Raw genomic sequence first — 21,135 nt, 5'->3', positions numbered from 1 at the left:
CTATGCTCCAGCAAGTGGGCCCTCCCCAGCTGCAACAGCGTGTCCGCTGGCCCCAGGAGCTTGGACTTTCAACTCCTCAAGCCTGAGGAATAAACGCTGCCCCTTCTGTGGATTTTATTACAGCAGTCCCTTTATGTTGACGTTTCTGGGAAGAAAAATCTCTGAGTTTTAATTCTGGTAAAAAGCTTATTTGGAGCTTCCCATGTGGCTGAATGGTAAAGAATCCACCTGCCAAAGCAGGAGACACTAGAGGCACAGGTTCAATCCTTGGGTGGGGAAGATCCCCTGGAGGAGGAAATGGCTACCCACTCCAGTATTCTTGCCTGGAGAATCCCATGGACAGAGGAGCCTGGTGGGCTACAGTCCATGGGGTCACAAAGAGTCGGACACGACTGAGGCAACTGAGCATGCAGGCAAAAAGCTTATTTAGCCTTTAAAAACATTCATACCTATCACCAGGACAGAGGAAGAATTTACAAATATGAATTTTCTCTAGGAAAAGTCTTAAGGGAAGGGGGCAAAAAGAGCTCTTCCCTTTGATAACCAGGGAAAATTCAGTCTTACATTTATTCACCCTCCAGATTTTCCCCTTTTGTTGTTATTTTAGAGCAATGAGACAGGCTGGGACCCTGGACTATTTCCCAGAGCGCTTGCACCTGGACAAACGCGAGGGCACACATGTGGGGGCAATCATGAACAATGAGCTGTGGAAGCCACAAACCAACCACCATGCCTGAGGTGCGGGAGCTAAAGCTGGGCGCTGGGGAAGATCTCTGGGCACTGCCCCACCCAGGGGGCGGGCAGACCGCCAAAGCCGCCCCCCCCCCCGGCCCCACCCGCCCTAGTTAAGGGCCCAGCCCGCCCCTAAGAGCCACAAAGCCGCCTGTTGCTTGTTCCCACTGCGCATGTGGCAGGAGCTCCAATAAGCCTCACCTGAATTTCTTATCTGGCCTCATCGATTTCTGTTGATCAAAGAGTCCAAGGACTCGGGTCAGTGCTATACTTGGTGACCACCCTGGTGGGCTGTCTGTGGGGCCTTTGCTTCTTCCCTGGGAGAGGATGCAGGCACCTCCAGGACCACTGAACAAGCTTCCCTGAGCTGCCGGGACCCCGTGTTTCAGCGTCTCCCCTTCAGTAAGTCTGCTTCCTCACCCCAGGGCCTCGGCACCGGTGCTCAGGCACAACTTCTCTCCCCTTTGTCCCAGCCCTCTCCTGACCTCTCTCATCTCCTCCTCCTGTCCTCTTCTTCCACGGCGGTGGACGACGGGCAGCTACAGCTTTTCTCAGCGGTGACAGCTGCTACCTCTGGCCAGCAGCGGTCACCTGTTGAGGGACAGACAGGCAGGAGACATGTGACTGGCTGGTGTCCAGGCTCCATCACCCCAGGGGGCAGTGGACAGGGTACTCAGCCCTTTCTGGAAGCGAAGGGACTGGTGCTTGAATAGACACCCACCGCCTGGGTTGAAATGGCAACTTCTCTCTGTCTTTTCTGTCCCTCCTTCCCCCCTTGGTTCTCACACCCACACTGCCGTCCCTCTCACTCTGGACACTCCCTGTGGGGTCACATTTTCATGACCCCCCCAGTGCTTTTCTGTCCCCAGCTCCTGCCAGCAGGAGGGGCATCTAAGAGGGGAGCAGGGCTGCACAGAGTCCTCCAGGGACAACGTGCGGTGACCTCATCTCTCTGTTTCTTGTCTGTAATAGACAGTGTCTGTTGCTGCTACATGTTAAGGCTTGAGCAGTGAGTTTAAAGGGGTCTGTGTTTCATGGGGTTTTGTCTGTCCAGCCTCTCCTGTGCGTCTCTGCTGGGCTCAAATCCAGCACGTGAGGCTTGAAATGCAAGCACAGCCCATGTGGCCTGAGACTCCCGCCTTGGGTGACTTAGTCGGACTTCAGAGAATTAACCTGTTGATTAAAATAGAGTCCAAGGGGCTTCCCTGGTGGTCCAGTGATTAAGAATTCGCCTGCTAATGCAGAGGATGCCGGTTCAATCCCTGGTCCAGGAAGACCCACATACCATGAAGCAACTAAGCCTGCACCAACGATTGAGCCCGGGTGTGGCGACTGCAGAGGCCGAGCGCCTTGAGCCTGTGCCGCACGAGAGAAGCCCCCGCAACGGGAAGCCTGTGCACCACAGTGGAGAGCAGCCCCTACTCACAAACCTGGAGACAGCTCACCAGCAACAAAGGCCCAGCCGAGCCAAAAATAAATAAGTAAATAAATATATTTTTTAAAGCAGAATCTATTTAAAAAAAGAAATTAAAAATAAAGAGTTCAAACACCTGGGTCAGTAACAGCAACACTACAATTTCTAATGATCTCCGTTGCTATTTCTACCTTTCTTGTATTTTGCAGCCATTGGAATTTTCAGCCATTCTGTAAATACAATGCCAAGTAATTATCAGAATCCCAATGGGATGAATTAGAGAAGTCAGTACAATACATGATTTGAGGAGAAATCTTTAATGCATACCAGTGTTAAACACTTAAATTCTTGATTATGTGAGGGAGGGAAAAGCATCTTTTCTTTTGCTGTATATCTGTTAAAAGCAAGATGACATTCTCAAAATGGAGTCACTGATGCTGAGCTCCACATCACCAAACTTCACTTAATTACCGTTTCAGACTCTCCCCGAAATAGGATCTTAAACCAGGGAATCAGGAATTGCCTGGTAGATACTGGCCTGGTGGAGCCCTGCTTCCCCTACAGGGAAGTGACCTCTCAACTACCACCTCACTTTTCAGCCCAGCGTGACTTCCTGTTCCTGCCCCTTCTGCCTGTGAAAGTCTTGCCCTCAGTACAGTTCCTCGGAGCTCCTGCCAGAGGCAATGCCATCTAATTCATAGGTCATTGAACAAAGCCAGTAAGATCTTTAAAAATGTATGCAGTTGAATTTTGTTTCTTAACATACTTGTCTGCGTTCTCAGCTGGGAGCCATGCAACAAAAGCCAGATGAACAAGAGAAAAGCACACAGATTTATTTAATGTAAGTTGTCTGGGATGCGGGAGCCTCGGTAAGGAAACAGAAGCCTGAAGAGGTGGTTACACCTGTGTGTTTTAGAGAAACATGCTAGAACCAGAAAGGGTACGACACGCTCCGTGGATTAGCGGCGGGGGGAGGGGGCTCCACAATGCCTGTCCGTACCCTTTCCTCCCCTCCTCACTCATCGAGGAAACAAGGGGCTCCTTTCCTCCAGCTGTGGGAGGGGTCCCCTCTCACACGACAGTGTTATGAGAGTCAGAAACTGCTTCCTGAACCTGCCATTTCTCAAATCCCTTCATCTTAAAATATTCAGTGTGCCAAGGCGCCAAATTCTGGGGCAGCGTGTCCTGAATCCCGCTGATAAGCAGCGTGCAAAATCCCCCTTCTGGTGCACGTTAGTTTTACAAACCATATTCACTGTTGCTCACACTTTCACACGATCAGCTATTTGAGTATCATTCTGTTGCTCACAGTCCCACCCAATCTTTCTTTGCTCGAACCACACGGCCTGTGGAACTTCCCGGACCGGGGTGGAACCCAAGTCCCCTGCAGTGGAAGGGCAGAGTCTTAACTCCTGGACCACTCAATGCTAACCTTAGGAACAGTGTAACTCCAGGGCCTGATAGTTGGAACATGCTAACATTTTCTCTTGTAAGAACCAACATGTTTGTCCCAAGATCCCCGTGATCACACAAGAAGCTTCACACTTCCGTGATAACTTTGGCTCTTCAGTAAGTTTCTGTCATCCTAAATAATGTTTCCCAGACACAAAGGAAAAGACACCCATGGCCATCACCCAGTACTGACACATCTCGTGAGGTGCCCTTGGGAGGTTCAGGCTCAGCCTCCACGGCTCTGAGTCTCAGGACTGACCCCCTGGGGGCCATTTCCCACACCAGTCGCTGTGTGATTACAGCCAGTCTGAGCTGTCTGTGCTGGTGATGGTCTCAGAGCCACAGTGAGGCCACAGGCTCAGCTGCATTATGGCTGAGTGACCTCTGAGTCCTTGTGGGGAGTTTTTGTCCCAGTAGTATTCTGAATTTCCCCCATTTCCATTCCAATTGTGTTTGTTTTAGTAATTGTCTCAAAGCACTAAGTTTACTAATCAAAATATTAACATCAGAAAGCATCAGCTAGGAGTTACCTGCTGGCACAATGGATGAGAATCCACCTGCGAACGCAGGGGACACGGGTTCGATGCTCAGTTGGGACGATCCCCTGGAGGAGGGCACGGCAATTCACTCCAGTATTCTTGCCTGGAGAATCCCATGAACAGAGGAGCCTGGTGGGCTGTAGTCCACGGGGTCACAAGAGTTGGACACGACCTAGTGGCTAAACAACATCAAGACGCCTGTTAGTTACTTTCACTTCAACGTCGTCACAGATTACTTGTGAAGAGGGTCCAGCTTTACTCTGTGGCTACGTGAGTTGCTGGACACCTGTGCCCAGACCGTGTTTGGGAACCCCGAGAAGACCATGCCTGGGGGGACACAGCAGTGTGATGGCACCTTTGTGGCCAATGAATTGTGAGTCTTCGAGCAGCTGAGGTGTCACAGATGTGAACAGGACACAGGGGCTGCCTGTGATGACAGACAACTCTACTAGGAGAATTTTCTCCCTGGAGTTCCAAGCAAAATCAGTGATTCTAGAAAACTTGTGTCCAGTCCTCTGGGAATGTCCCTCACCTTGGAAGCATGGATCCGGCTGGGTTCTTCTCTCACGTGGAAGTTGCATCAGTGCACGTGAGGGGTCCTCCCGGGTGACAGTGCCCGTGTGACCGGTCCCTCCAGCTCCTGCGACTCGAGGCCTCAGGGTGTCCAGGGAAAGCAGGCCTTTTGGGTATGAGTGGACCAGCCTGGGAGTCCTGTGTCCACGGACAGGGCCTCAGATCCAAGGTCACAGACCCACTTGATACCAGTGTGTTATGTTCAGAGGGTGCAGCTCTGCTGCTGGGACGGTGGGACAAAGCTTCTAGAGTTGGGCTGGTCCATTCCACTGTCTGGTGGGCCAAGAGGTTGGGGCAAACGCAGCATGATTCACCAATGACAGTGGACATAAGGCCAGCTGGGCATCCCACTGACCACGGCAGGAGACCTCACCCCTTCCAAGGCCTCAGTCTACGGGCACAACTGGTCCCAGAAGCGTCCTGGGCTTTCCTGGCAGCAGCCAGACAGGCAACTCATCTCCAGTATGTGGTGGACATGATGTCCTCTGGGGAGAGCGTGGTGCCTGCAGACTCCCTCTTGGGTGGTAGACTCACATGGTTCTATGATGAGACAGCAAAGCAAGCGGGTGTGCTGAGGCACAGCAGTTGTTTTGTTGGCTGGTGGCCAGAGTTTAGTCGAGTTCATTTCATCCTTTCTCAACCCATTTGTCTGTTTCCTTTTGTGAATCATTATTTTTTCAAACGAACAGCAGTCATCTGTCACATTGCAAGAGAGAGCGTCCACCGTTCAGCAGGGGCTTGGGCAGCAAAACAGCCCCCACCTCCCTGGAACCCATCCTGGGCTCCATGGACCCTGTCTGCCTGAGGGTGCTCGAGCCGTGAGGCCCCAAACAACACAGAGCCTGATTTCCTGTGAGACATTGTAGTTCCCACCATAGGCATGAATGCCCTATTTTCCCAAATTTGCCCTGTTGCATAACAAGCCCTAAACAGATGTTCACAAATACCACAGATACTTACTGCCTGTAGATTTGCTGTGAGTCCTGAGCTGGGAGTGATGGTCCAGGGGCTGCTGAGGGTTATCTCAGCTCTGGCCGCTTTCCTTTCAGGCAGAGCCTGGGTTCCTGAGGCTCCCTGGCACCCAGCACCGCTTGGAAGCTGATTTCAGCCATTTTCATCCCACACCTGGTCCAGCAGAGGATGGGAGCAAACCTGAACTCGGGACAGCGACATCAGGTGAGTCAGACCGGGCCTGCTGGCTTCCTCAGCGGCCCTCGTGTCGCCTGCCTGGCTGTGGCCCAGGGTCCGGTGAGAGAGCTCAGGGCTGGCTGAGCTCGTGGACGGGCGCCTGTGGCGCTGGGTGTCATGCACCTGAAAGGGGCCTGTCAGGGCACGTGCGATATGCAAAGTCCAGTGACCCAAAGCGGACTCGGGCCCTTTTGTTCCACGTGTCTGCTGCCACCACAGCATGAAGCTAGTTCCAGCAGCGCCGGGAAGTGGGCTGTGGGCCTGGAGTCTGTTAAACTCTGCTTCCTGTTCTGTGAAGTTCTGTGGATTCGCTGCAGACTGGTCAGGAGTGTCGAGTCATTCTTCTAGACGCAGCATTGGGACGTTTTTCTCTGCAGCTGGGGAATCCGTCCCTGAGAATCCACTTTGACATTAAAGCTATTCCAGGTGTGTGTGATTCAGTGGTTGCTCAGAATAGCTTTTTTTATTCTTTTACGTTAAACTGTGTCTTTATATTGAGGGTGGGTTTCTTATGGGCAACATGTTTTGAGTTTGTTTTTTTTTTTTTTACCCATTTTGATAGTATCTGTTTTTTGTTTGCAGCATTTAGGCTATTTATATTTAAAATAGTTGTTGATGGGATGTACCTTCGTGTGGTCTTCTTCATGGTTCCTGTGCTTAGAGTTCCTTGAGCTTCTTGGATCTGTTGGTTTCTATCAAATTTGAAATTTAGGACATTGCTCTTCATATAGTTTGTCCTGCTCCCTCTCATTCTAGGATTCCAATGGCACATATGCTGCATTAGTTGATGTTGCCCTGATGTTCTTTTTTTCCTCTCTCTTCATGCTTTCCCTGTCTTTTCTTCTCCGATCTTTTCTCTGTAATGCCTCCTCTGCTAGTAGTCCCAGCTAGTCTTTCTTTTTTTAAAAATTTCTCCCATTTGTCTCCTGGTCCTCTGCATTCTCCAGCACACAGGGCATCTTTATGATGCTGTTTGTACATCTTTGTCTAAGAAGTCCATCATCTCTGTCACACATCTGCAATTTTCTCCTGGCTGTGGGTTATATTGCTGATAATCCCTGGTGGCTCAGTGGTAAAGAATCCACCTGCCAGTGGGGGAGACATGGGTTTGATCCCTGGGTTGGGAAGATCCCCTGAAGAAGGAAATGGCAATCCACTCCACTATTCTTGCCTGGAGAATTCCATGGACAGAGGAGCTTGGTGGGCTACAGTCCATGGGGTCGCAAAGAGTCGAGTGAGACAAAACAGCAACAACAATGGGTAATATCTTCCTGCTTTTTTTCATGCTTTTTGATTTAAAAAAAATTAAATATTTTAAAAACATACAGGAGCTTCCCTGGGGTCCAGTGGCTAAGACTTTGCCTTCCACTGCAGGGGATGAGGGTGTGATCCCTGGTCGAGGAAATTTCATATGCCATGAGGTGTGGCCAAAAAAAGAAAAAAAGAAAAATCCAACATGCAAGCTTTAAAAATATATATATGTATAATGTAAGTTTACCATTTTTATCATCTTAAAGTGCACCATTTGGTGGCCTTAAGTTATATTCAGGAGCCATCACCACCATCCATCTCCAGACTATTTTCACCTTGCACAACTGAGACTCTATACCCATTAAACACTGACTCCCCCTCCCCACTCTTCCCAGCCCCTGGAAACCACCTTTATTCTTTGTCTCTAGAAATCGGATAATTCTAGTAACCTCCCATGGGTGAAATTGCACAGTATTTGTCCTTCCGTGACTGGCTTATGTCATGGGGCGTAATGTCTTCAAGGTTCATCCGTGTTGTAGCACGTTTCAAAATTCCCTTCCTTTTTCAGTCATGCCTATTGACTTTTAGTTGGATGCTTGACATTGTGACTTTTATAGTGTCTTTGGGTCCCAGATGTTGTTTAATTCCTTTAAAGAGTCTGAGGTTTTCTGGGAACAAATAACTTGAAAGGATCAAACTGATCCCTGGTAGCTTCACTGTGTTCTGGAAAAAAACACAACGGTCTTTCAAGGAAGACAGTACTTGGCCTCGTGTATTACAAGGTTTTTCCATGCTGGAAATTTCCCCATCCTGAGCGAGTGCCAGTTGTTCAGTCTGCAAGTTCCACATCAGATTTCTCGGTGAAAAACCTCAGAGGCACTAAGCAAACGATCAGTTTGAAATACCATATTGGTATCAGTGAAATCTAAAAACACAAGTCCAGTGGGCTCATTCCTATTGTAATAAATGCGGATTATACTCCCAGTATAATACAGGCTTCACTGGGATGTTATGTGGATATTCTAACTTATCCTGTATACTCTGAGTAATTGTTAGAGGTTTCCAGATATTTAACCACCCCTCCAGTCACTCATACATCCTAAAAAGAACATCCAGCAGCTTCTAAGACAAAATTAACACCAGCTATTTAAAAAGAAACTTCCAGAAGGAATCTGATTCCCTTTCCATGCATACTCCACAGAATACAATTCCCACAAAGGGAATAAAACAACTAGAAAAAGTGGTGCAGGCGTGTCTCTAACCTTTACAGAAGTCGTAAATGATGTCACATGTTCTGAATGCCTAATAAACTGATCTAAAGGCTTACACTAAAACAGGCACAGATGATGGGACAGCCTTTGACTTGCCGTTAGCCTGCTGTACAAAAATCAGTACTCCTTGTGAGGCCTGCAGAAGTACAGCAGGGCAGACAGAACAGTGAGTGACGGGGCTGGAAGGGAACGGGTCTGTCTGTCTAAAGCAGACCCTATGAAATTCTGGGCCCTGTGGGCTTTGAGACCTACAGGAAGCATTAAGAGTCATTTTCTTTATGTTAATTGTCTATTTTGTTGTTGGTTTGTATGTCTTTCCAGAGATTTTGTTTGCTTATTTTATTTTCGAGAGATGAAATTTTTTATTGGAGTATAATTGTTTTACAATGTTGTGTTCGTTTCTGCTGTACAACACAGTGAATCAGCCATATGTATACATAATAATCCCCTGAAATCTAGTTGATTTACAGTATTGTGTTAGTTTCAGGCTTACAGCAAAGTGATTCCATTATATGTGTATATATATATATTTCAGATTATTTTCAATTATAGGTTATTACAAGTGATTGAATAGAGTTCCCTGTGCTATACAGTAAATCCTTGTTGCTTATCGATTGTATGTATAGTAGTCTGTATCTGTTAATCTCACACTCCTAATTTATCCCTCCTCCCACCTTTGGTAATCAGAAGTTTGTTCTGCTTGTCTGAGTCACTTTCTGTTTTGTATATAGATTCATTTGTATTATTCTTTATATTCCACATATAAGTGATATATGATATTGTTTGACTTTACTAAGTATAATATTCTCTAGGTCATCCATATTGCTGCAAATGGAAATATTTCATTCTTTTTTATGACTCATACCATCTGCTAACGGGCACTTGGGTTGTTTCCATGTCTTGGCTATTGTAAAAAAATAGCCAAACCTCATTGTAGTTTTGATCTGCACTTCTCTAATATTTAGTGATGCTGAGCATTTTTCATGTGCCTATTGATCATCTGTGTGTCTTCTCTAGAGAAATATCTGTTTAGGTCTTCTGCCTGTTGGGTTGTTTTTTCCAATACTGAGGTGTATGAGTTGTCTGGATATTTTGGACATTAAGCCCCTGTCAACAGCATCATTCACACATATTTCTCCCATTCAGCAGGTTGTCTTTTTATTTTTTCAATGGTTTCCTTTGCTGTGCACACATGTCTTGTCCAAGGTTTAAATGCTACCGTATAGTCGCTGTCACATCAGACGGTTCAACCATGCAGCCTACAGCAGAGAGAAAAAAGGGATTAACCCTGAGTCCCCTAGAGAGTGTGTGTAACACACATGCTTCTGGTCTTAATCAACAGAGTGTTGACAAGGGTAAAAATCTGGGCATCATGAATTAATGTCCTGCGGCCTGATGTCATCTGTCTTTGGCCAAAAGCGGAACTGAGAGAGAAGAAAGCAGCTCCTGACATCTGGAGCTGATCTGACACTTGCAGCTAGATCTTAGCACAGTCACGAGCTGTCTGAGGCTCACCACCAGGCCGTTATGTTCTGTCGGACATAAAATCCTCGCAGACGATCAGCCTCAGGGGTTACTGAGGTTACTCAGAGACCAGGATAAAATGAAACACGATAAGCCCGCTTAACAGCTTTGTCTAAGAACAGACACAAAGGTCACCCACAAAGTTCCCAGTCTTAGCGTGGTCCCTGCACCTGGGAGCATTCCATTCCAGAGCAGACCCAGCTTCCTCATATGCTGCTCCAAACTGCCTACCAGCACCCAAGTCCTGCCCCAAGCTCTGCTCCACAGAGCCTCAACGATGTCACCTACAGAGGAGTCCCTGACCAGAAAGGGTTAAACACCATGTGTCACAGAGACCTCCCTGCGCTGAGCCCATCCCAGGAGCAGCATGGCACACACCCAACAGACACAGGATTCTTAGACATACCTCTGTATAGAGTCACTCATGTCTGTGCCACTGGTAAACACAAGCTTCAACTTCATTTTTTGTTTAAATTAATTCAGTTCAGTTCAGTCGCTCAGTCGTGTCCGACTCTGCGACCCCATGAATCACAGCACGCCAGGCCTCCCTGTCCATCACCAACTCCCGGAGTTCACTCAGACTCACGTCCATCAAGTCAGTGATGCCATCCAGCCATCTCATCCTCTGTCATCCCCTTCTCCTCCTGCCCCCAATCCCTCCCAGCATCAGAGTCTTTTCCAATGAGTCAACTCTTTGCATGAGGTGGCCAAAGTACTGGACTTTCAGCTTTAGCATCATTCCTTCCAAAGAACACCCAGGGCTGATCTCCTTCAGAATGGACTGGTTGGATCTCCTTGCAGTCCAAGGGACTCTCAAGAGTCTTCTCCAACACCACAGTTCAAAAGCATCAATTCTTCAGCGCTCAGCCTTCTTCACAGTCCAACTCTCACATCCATACATGACTACTGGAAAAACCATAGCCTTGACCAGACGGACCTTTGTTGGCAAAGTAATGTCTCTGCTTTTGAATATGCTATCTAGGTTGGTCATAGCTTTTCTTCCAAGGAGTAAGCGTCTTTTAATTTCATGGCTGCAGTCACCATCTGCAGTGATTTTGGAGCCTGCAAAAATAAAGTCTGACACTGTTTCCACTGTTTCCCCATCTATTTCCCATGAAGTGATGGGGCCGGCTGCCATGATCTTTGTTTTCTGAATGTTGAGCTTTAAGCCAACTTTTTCACTCTCCTCTTTCACTTTCATCAAGAGGCTCTTTAGTTCCTCTTCACTTTCTGCCATAAGGGTGGTGTCATCTGCATATCTGAGGTTATTGGTATTTCTCCCGGAAATCTTGATTCCAGCTTGTGCTTCTTCCAGTCCAGTGTTTCTCATGATATACTCTGCATATAAGTTAAATAAGCAGGGTGACAATATACAGCCTTGACGTACTCCTTTTACTATTTGGAACCAGTCTGTTGTTCCATGTCCAGTTCTAACTGTTGCTTCCTGACCTGCATACAGATTTCTCAAGAGGCAGGTCAGGTGATCTGGTGTTCCCATCTCTCTCAGAATTTTCCACAGTTTATTGTGATCCACACAGTCAAAGGCTTTGGCATAGTCAATAAAGCAGAAATAGATGTTTTTCTGGAACTCTCTTGCCTTTTCCATGATCCAGTGGATGTTGGCAATTTGATCTCTGGTTCCTCTGCCTTTTCTAAATCCAGCTTGAACATCTGGAAGTTCACTGTTCACGTATTGTTGAAGCCTGGCTTGGAGAATTTTAAGCATTACTTTGCTAGCGTGTGAGAAGAGTGCAATTGTGAGGTAGTTTGAACATTCTTTAGCATTGCCTTTCTTTGAGATTGGAATGAAAACTGACCTTTTCCAGTCCTGTGGCCACTGCTGAGTTCTCCAAATTTGCTGGCATATTGAGTGCAGCACTTTCACAGCATCATCTTTCAGGATTTGAAATAGCTCCACTGGAATTCCATCACCTCCACTAGCTTTGTTTGTAGTGATGCTTTCTAAGGCCCACTTGACTTCACATTCCAGGATGTTTGGCTCTAGATGAGTGATCACACCATCGTGATTATCCAGGTCATGAAGATCTTTTTTGTACAGTTCTTCTGTGTATTCTTGCCACCTCTTCTTAATATCTTCTGCTTCTGTTAGGTCCATACCATTTCTGTCCTTTGTAGAGCCCATCTTTGCATGAAATATTCCCTTGGTATCTCTATTTTTCTTGAAGAGATCTCTAGTCTTTCCAATTTTGTTCTTTTCCTCTATTTCTTTGCATTGATCGCTGAAGAAGGCTTTCTTATCTCTTCTTGCTATTCTCTGGAACTCTGCATTCAGATGCTTAAATCTTTCCTTTTCTCCTTTGCTTTTTGCTTCTCTTCTTTTCACAGCTATTTGTAAGGCCTCCCCAGACAGCCATTTTGCTTTTTTGCATTTCTTTTCCATGGGGATGGTCTTGATCCCTGTCTCCTGTACAATGTCACGAACCTCATTCCGTAGTTCATCAGGCACTTTATCTATCAGATCTAGGCCCTTAAATCTATTGCTCACTTCCACTGTATAATCATAAGGGATTTGATTTAGGTCATACCTGAATGGTCTAGCGGTTTTCCCTACTTTCTTCAATTTAAGTCTGAATTTGGCAATAAGGAGTTCGTGATCTGAGCCACAGTCAGCTCCTGGTCTTGTTTTTGCTGACTGTATAGAGCTTCTTCATCTTTGGCTGCAAAGAATATAATCAGTCTGATTTCGGTGTTGACCATCTGGTGATGTCCATGTGTAGAGTCTTCTCTTGTGTTGTTGGAAGAGGGTGTTTGCTATGACCGGTGCATTTTCTTGGCAAAACTCTATATAGTGGCTGCGACGGCCGGCGCACTAAGCGCAAGCGGCTGCGATGGCCGAGAGGAGCTACTCCACGTCCGAGGTCAGGGGCAGCGGCCAAGAGTGCCAGGTTGCGACGGCGCAGGAATGGCCGAGAGGAGCCACCCTGTGTCCGAGGCCAGGGGTGGCGGCCGGGAAGAGCAACCCACGTCCAAGGAGCGGTGGCTGCGCTGGCGCAGGAGGGCCTAGAGGAGCTATCCCACGTTGAAGGTCAGAAAGGGAGGCGGTGAGGAGATACCGTTCGTCCAAGGTAAGGAGCAGCGGCTGCGCTTTGCTGGAGCAGCCGTGAAGAGATACCCCACGCCCAAGGTAAGAGAAACCCAAGGAAATTAATTATCTATTTTTCGCTGTGCTGGGTCTTCATTGCTGCGCTCGTTCTCTAGTTGCAGTCAGCAGGGGCTCCTCTTCGTTGTGGTGCGCGGGCTTCTCATTGTGGCGGCTTCTCTCGCTGTGGCTACCCAGCTCTAGGAGCACAGGCTCAGTAGTTGTGGCCCACGGGCTTAGTTGCCCTGTGGCATGTGGGATCTTCCTAGACCAAGAATCTAACCCATGTCCCCTGCATTGGCAGGTGGATTCCTCACCACTGGACCACCAGAGAAGTCCCTAGTAATATTTCTAGATGATAACGATGAGCAACCCAAAAAGGAAATTAACAGAACAACTGCACGTAAAATAGCATCCACATGAAAGAGATGGGATCAATCTAGAAAGTGTAATACTCATATTGTAAAAACTATGAACATTGTCGAAAGAATTTAAGTTCAGTTCAGTTGTTCGGTAGTGTCCGATTCTTTTGCAACCCCATGGACTGCAGCATGCCAGGCTTCCCTGTCCATCACCAACTACTGGAGCTTGCTCAGACTCATGTCCATCAAGTTGGTGATGCCATCTATCCATATCATCCTCTGTCATCCCCTTCTCCTTCTGCCTTCAATCTTTCCTAGCATCAGGGTCTTTTCAAATGAGTCAGTTCTTTGCATCAGGTGGCCAAAGGATTGGAGTTTCAGCTTCAGCATCAGTCCTTCCAATGAATATTCAGGGTTGATTTCCTTTAGGATTGACTGGTTTGGTCTCCTTGCAGTCCAAGAGACTCTCAAGAGTCTTCTCCAACACCACAGTTCAAAAGCATCACTTCTTTGGCACTCAGCTTTCTTTATAGTGCAACTCTCATATCCATACATGACTACTGGAAAAACCATAGCCTTGACTAGATGGACCTTTGTCAGCAAAGTAATGTCTCTGCTTTTTAATATACTGTCTAGGTTGGTCATAACTTCTCTTCCAAGGAGCAAGCGTCTTTTAATTTCATGGCTGCAGTCACCATCTGCAGTGATTTTGGAGCCCCCCAAAATAAAGTCTGTCACTGTTTCCATTATTCTCCCATCTATTTGCCATGAAGTGACGAGACCAGATACCATGTTCTTAGTTTTCTGAATGTTGAGTTTTAAGCCAACTTTTTCACTCTCCACTTTCACTTTCATCAAGAGGCTCTTTAGTTTCTCTTCGCTTTCTGCCATAAGGGTGGTGTCATCTGTGTATCTAAGGTTATCGATATTTCTCCTGGCAATCTTGATTCCAGCTTGTGCTTCATCCAACCCAGCATTTCTCATGATGTACTCTGCATATAAGTTAAATAAGCAGGGTGACAATATATAGCCTTGATGTACTCCTTTCCCGATTTGGAACCAGTCCATTTTTCCATGTCCAGTTCTAACTGTTGCTTCTTGACCTGCACACAGGTTTCTCAGGAGGCCAGTAGGTAGTCTGGTATTCTCATCTCTAAGAATTTTCCAGTTTGTTGTCATCCACACAGTCAGAGTCTTTGGTGTAGTCAATAAAGCAGAAGTAGATGTTTTTGGGGAACTCTTGCTTTTTTGATGATCCAACGGATGTTGGCAATTTGATCTCTGGTTCCTCTGCCTTTTCTAAATCCAGCTTGAACATCTGGAAGTTCATGGTTCACGTACTGTTGAAGCCTGGCTTGGAGAATTTTAAGCATTACTTTGCTAGCATGTGAGATGAGTGCAATTGTGAGGTAGTTTGAACATTCTTTGGCATTGCCTTTCTTTGAGATTGGAATGAAAACTGACCTTTTCCAGTCCTGTGGCCACTGCTGAGTTTTCCAAAGTTGCTGGCATATTGAGTACAGCACTTTCACAGCATCATCTTTTAGGATTGAAATAGCTCCACTGGAATTCCATCACCTCCACTAGCTTTGTTCATAGTGATGCTTCCTAAGGCCCACTTGACTTCTCATTCCAGGATGTCCGGCTCTAGGTGAGTGATCACACCATCATGGTTATCTGGGTCTCTAAGATCTTTTTTGTATAGTTCTTCTGTGTATTCTTGCCACCTCATCTTAATGTCTTCTGCTTCTGTTAGGTCCCTACCATTTCTGTCCTTTATTATGGCCATCTTTGCTGAAATGTTCCCTTGGTATCTCTAATTTTCTTTAAGAGATCTCTAGTCTTTCCCATTCTATTGTTTTCCTCTATTTGCATTGATCACTGAGGAAGATTTTCTTATCTCTCCTTGTTATTCTTCTGAGCTCTGCATTCAGATGGGTATGTCTTTCCTTTTCTCCTTTGCCTTTTGCTTCTCTTCTTTTCTCAGCTATTTGTAAGGCCTCCTCTGACAGCCATTTTGCCTTTTGCATTTCTTTTTCTTGGGGATGGTCTTGATCTTGCCTCCTGTACAATGTCAAGAATCTCCATCCATAGTTCTTCAGGCACTCTATCTATCAGATCTCATCCCTTGAATCTATTTGTCACTTCCACTGTATAATTGTAAGGGATTTGATTTCGGTCATACCTGAATGGTCCAGTGGTTTTCCCTGCTTTCTTCAATTTACGTCTGAATTTTGCAATAAGGAGTTCATGATCTGAGCCATAGTCAGCTCCCGGTCTTGTTTTTGCTGACTGTATAGAGCTTCTCCATCTTTGGTGGCAAGGAATATCATCAATCCGATTTCAGTATTGACTGTCTGGTGATGTCCGTGTGTAGAGCCTTCTCTTGTGTTGTTGGAAGGGAGTGTTTGGTATGATCAGTGCATTCTCTTGGGAAAACTCTATCAGCCTTGAAGGAGTCTTTTGGGCCTAGAAAAGAAAACAGCAGTTTCAAAGGCCCTTGCTGAATCATCTAACTTCAGAGAAAACAAAACAGAACTTTAGGTTGCATCTATCTGGGACTTATCACCCTCTAGCCAGAAACCTTCCACCCCCTACACCTGCACAGAAGACTTATCACCCCCTGCCCAACTACAAATGCCATCTCAACTAAAGAATACCCAAAACATCCCACCTGATTAATGTTTCCCTTATTGTTTCCACAAACCTTCCTATAAATATGGAGCCTCCCTGATCCCTCTCCACACTCAGCCTGGTCGTTAGGCTGACTGTCACCCCTCCTTGTCTGAATAAAGGTAACCTAAAAGCCTCTTGATGTAAGTGAAAGAGGAGAGTGAAAAAGTTGGCTTAAAGCTCAACATTCAGAAAACGAAGATCATGGCAGCTGGTCCCATCACTTCATGGGAAATAGATGGGGAAACAGTAGAAACAGTGTCAGACTTTATTTTTTGGGGCTCAAAAATCACTGCAGATGGTGATTACAGCCATGAAATTAAAAGATGCTTACTCCTTGGAAGAAAAGCTATGGCCAACCTAGATAGCATATTCAAAAGCAGAGACATTACTTTGCCAACAAAAGTCCGTCTGGTCAAGGCTATGGTTTTTCCAGTAGTCATGTATGGATGTGAGAGTTGGACTGTGAAGAAGGCTGAGCGCTGAAGAATTGATGCTTTTGAACTGTGGTGTTGGAGAAGACTCTTGAAAGTCCCTTGGACTGCAAGGAGATCCAACCAGTCCATTCTGAAGGAGATCAGCCCTGGGTGTTCTTTGGAAGGAATGATGCTAAAGCTGAAAGTCCAGTACTTTGGCCACCTCATGTGAAGAGTTGACTCATTGGAAAAGACTCTGATGCTGGGAGGGATTGGGGGCAGGAGCAGAAGGGGACGACAGAGGATGAGATGGCTGGATGGCATCACTGACTTGATGGACGTGAGTCTGAGTGAACTCCGGGAGTTGGTGATGGACAGGGAGGCCTGGCGTGCTGCGATTCATGGGGTCGCAAAGAGTTGGACACGACTGAGTGACTGAACTGAACTTCTATTGAGGTCATCTTTCCTCTTTCTGCCTCGCCCGAACTATACCTTACAAGCCTTTGCCTTGCTCCATTTTGTACTTAGGCCAAATTTGCCTGTTACTCCAGGTATCTCTTGACTTCCTACTTTTGCATTCCAGGCCCCTATAATGAAAATGACATCTTTTTTGGGTGTTAGTTCTAGAAGGTCTCTACAAGACCTTCATACATACCTTCTACAAGGTCTTCCTACAACCGTTCAACTTCAGTTTCTTCAGCATTACTGGTTGGGGCATAGACTTGGATTACTGTGATAGTGAATGGTTTGCCTTGGAAACGAACAGAGATCATTCTATTGTTTTTGAGATTGTATCCAAGTACTGCATTTCGGACTCTTTTGTTGACTATGAGGGCTACTCCATTTCTTCTAAGGGATTCCTGCCCACAGTAGTAGATATAATGGCCATCTGAGTTAAATTCACCCATTCCAGTCCATTTAGTTCACTGATTCCTAAAATGTCAATGTTCGCTCTTGCCATCTCCTGTCTGACCACTTCCAATTTACCTTGATTCATGGACCTAACATTCCAGGTTCCTATGCAATATTGTTCTTTATAGCATCAGACTTTACTTCCATCACCAGTCACATCCACAACCGGGAATTTGAAGAATTTAAATTTAAAAGAATTTAAAGACCTAAATAAATGAAAAGACATCCTGTGTCCAAGGATTGGAATGTTTAATATTGTTAAGATGATGTTATTCCCTGGGGACTTACTGATTCAAGACCATCTCTCTCAAAACCCTATCAGCATTTTCGTGCAAAAATGGAAAATCTGACCCTAAAATTTATACAGATCACTGTTTTCCAGAATTACAGGGCTCAGATTGTCCCTACTGCCAACGTTTGCTCAACTGACACAGACACTTGGGGAGGGGGAGCTACTTGTGTAGGGTTATGAAAGCAAGGGGTATGCAGTATAAGATACTCCTCCACCTCACCAAAAAAAAAAAATAAAGGAGAATATGTACAAGAAGAGCCAGGTGATGGATATGCAATGCGAGGGACAATGTGGATCTGGTTGCTGGCAAATCTGATGAAAATTATAAAAGCACAATTGCTAAAGCCTCTAGATGGGGTTGCAAAGAGCTGGAAAACACTGAGACAACTCAGCACGCATTGGAGACGTTCAAGCCCGAGGGTGCTCTCGGGGGTGGAGGATGTGGTGAAAGGCAGTTGGAGGGAGGTTGGTGGGATCACTGGACACACAAGCTAACTGCAGCCTGGTTGGTTTGCCCCAAAACCGGGAAGGGAGAGAGCTGGGAGGAGACCACTTGGGGTGATAACACATCTCAAACCCTGAGCCCTACAGATATCTCTTCAAATGAGTGGGAACTTGATGGGTTCGGGCTGTGGGGCAAGTTACACCCCCAGGGGACTGCTGCAAACAATGGAGGAAACAGCATGTAATTAGTGAGGTTTAACAGCTGAATGTACTCAGGGAAAGAGACAGAGAGAGCCCTGCCAAAACCAGTGTCATTCCAAGGTGAGCACCGCACATCCAAGGCTGTGCCCTCAAGGACCTTCCATGCTCAACACTGCAAGGATGCAAACAGACTCTACTGAAATGATCCAACCAGTCACTAAACAAATAAAAAAGAAGTGATAACAGACCCCAGGAAGAGGACCAGTATCCAGAGTTGCTGTCATGTATTATCCAGAACGTCAGGGTCCAACAGAAGAATTATGAGACAAGCAAAGAAGGTGGAAAGTATGACCCATTCACCAGGACAGAAGCGGGGCGGCGGAGGCGGGGTGGGTGGGGGAAGCAGGCGCAGAAACTGACAGTGAGTGAGACTAGATGTTGGTTTTCACAGACCAAGCCTTCAGAGTAGCCATTATAAATACATTCAGTAAGTCAAGGAAGACGTGATGATGGTGCTGCATTCAACAGAGGATAAAAACAAAGAGACTGAAATTGTTTTAAAAAACGAATCAAATGGATATTCTGGAATTGAAAGGACAATAGCTGAAATAGAAGAAAAAATTAACTACGGGAGCTTAGCAGTGCATTTGAACTGACAGAAGAAAGAATCTGTGAACTTGAGGATAGGTCCATAGAGATTTCACGATTCGGTCCCTTCTGGTTTGTAATGTTTCTGCTGAGAAATCTGCTAATCATCTGATGGGAGCTCCCTTGAATAGGACAGGCCGCTTTTCTCTTGCTTCTTACAGGATTCTCTCTTTTCCTTTTGACAGTTTGATTAAAATGTGTCTCAGTGTGGGCCCTTATCCTAGTTGGAGTCCTTTGAGCTTCTTAAATTTGGATGCTCCTTCTGTTCCTCAGAGCTTGGCCATCATATCTTCCATTAAGTTTTCTCTCCCTTTCTCTCTGTGTCTCCTCACTCTGGAAATCTCAGTGTCTGTACTGTCAACTTGAAGTGTTCTATAAGTTCCTACAGCTTTCTTCACTTTTCCTCATTCTTTCTTCGTTTTGTTCCTCCAACTCAGTGGTTGCGAATGACTTGTCTTTGAGTTTCCTGGTTCTTTCTTTTGCTTGACCCAGGTGGCTAGTGAACCCCTCTAGTGAATTTTTAAATTCAGTTATTGTATTTACAATTCAGAATTTGTTCAGTTCTTTTTTTGTAATAGTTTCTTTCTTGATACTCATTTTGCTCATCATTTTCCTGATTTTGTTTAGTTGTCTATCTGTGTTCTCCTGTAGATCATTAAACTTCTTTAACACAATTATTTTGACTTATTTGACAAGTAATTCAGAGATCTCCCTTTTTTCTTTTTTTGGTTTGGTTTCTGGACATTGATTTTGTTCCTTTGATTGGGGCATCTTTCCTTGTTTGTTCATGTGTCTTGTGATTGTTTGCTGAATTTTTAAAGTATCAAATTTATTTCAATATCTAGTTTCATTTTTAAATTAAAGCTATTGGACAATTTTTTGCAATTTAAAATTTATTAATAGAGGTGAAGAAAACATTAATAAGCTATTAATTATTGACAACAAATAAAATTATCAACCATGTATTTTAAAAAGCCATGTTAAAGAGTAAAGTTTCAATTATACTATTTAACTGAAGGAAATATCCTTTTACCTCTTTATTTCTAGTTATAACATTCTCATTTTGACATAATTTACCCCTTTTTCATCCAATTAATACAATGCAAACAAAATTTTTCCAAATGTTAAGACTTTCTTTACTATTTACAACATATGACATAACTGTAACTCTTTAAAAGTTCCTTAAAAGAAAGTTGAAATTTTAATTTTTACTGTGAACCTGTCTGATCAAAAATTAAAGACATCACTACCACATGAATTAAAACAAAGAATGGAATAAAACCAAAAGTGGCTTCTATATAATCAGCAAATTATCTGATAAGACATTTTAACTACTTCACATTTCTACTTAGCACAAGTGAGAATAAACTGGTTCTAAGGTATATTACAACGTTTGGCATTTCCACTCTTAAGCTTTAAATCATAGTGTTACTCTACTCAAGTCATTGCTAAGAAAATGGCAGTGTTCATAAGTACAGAAATTCTTATATCCAGTAGGTGGTATTCTACACAGTCAAGGTAACAGGAAAATTCTTTATAAAATTAGATTTTTAAAAATGCAGAATATCTGGTAATTATCAGTATCTCATAAGCTAAAATGAGAAAAATACAGAAAATGGAGAAGTACTCATTGAATAATATTATTTTGCTTTGAGGAAACCAGAAATTATTCTATTCCAAGAAATAAGTAATAATGATAAGAGATGTAATTAATACACCATATATCTTTTAAGCCAAAGCACATTTTTCTGCTCAGAACAACTTTGATTTCTACATTCTTAATCTCCTTTGTCCAGAACAGGACCCCATTTTAAGCCATTATTTGAATAGAGTTCATAAACTAAAGTCACTTTTCTTCACAGGATGTTTTCATTTTAGTATTCATACGTAAGCTGCAAAAAGGCAAATGAAAGTGCTAAGAATTTGTAGCATAATAAATGCCAATTTACAGTCTGTCAACAGACTTCTATTCTGAACCTGAAAAGTTGCCACAGTACAGGTGAGAACTACATGATTCTTCCATAGACTCAGACTTCGTTTAGTAATACTGTCATAAGATCCGAAAGGAAACCTTAATGGGTCCTTTCAAGGATGCATAATTTTCCGAATAGTTTTTCTCTGGATGCACAGCCTGTTCATTCTT

This window comes from Capra hircus, chromosome 19 (assembly GCF_001704415.2).
Source record: "Capra hircus breed San Clemente chromosome 19, ASM170441v1, whole genome shotgun sequence".
NCBI classification, from domain to species: Eukaryota; Metazoa; Chordata; class Mammalia; order Artiodactyla; family Bovidae; genus Capra; species Capra hircus.
Note: the sequence above shows the minus strand (reverse complement) of the source record.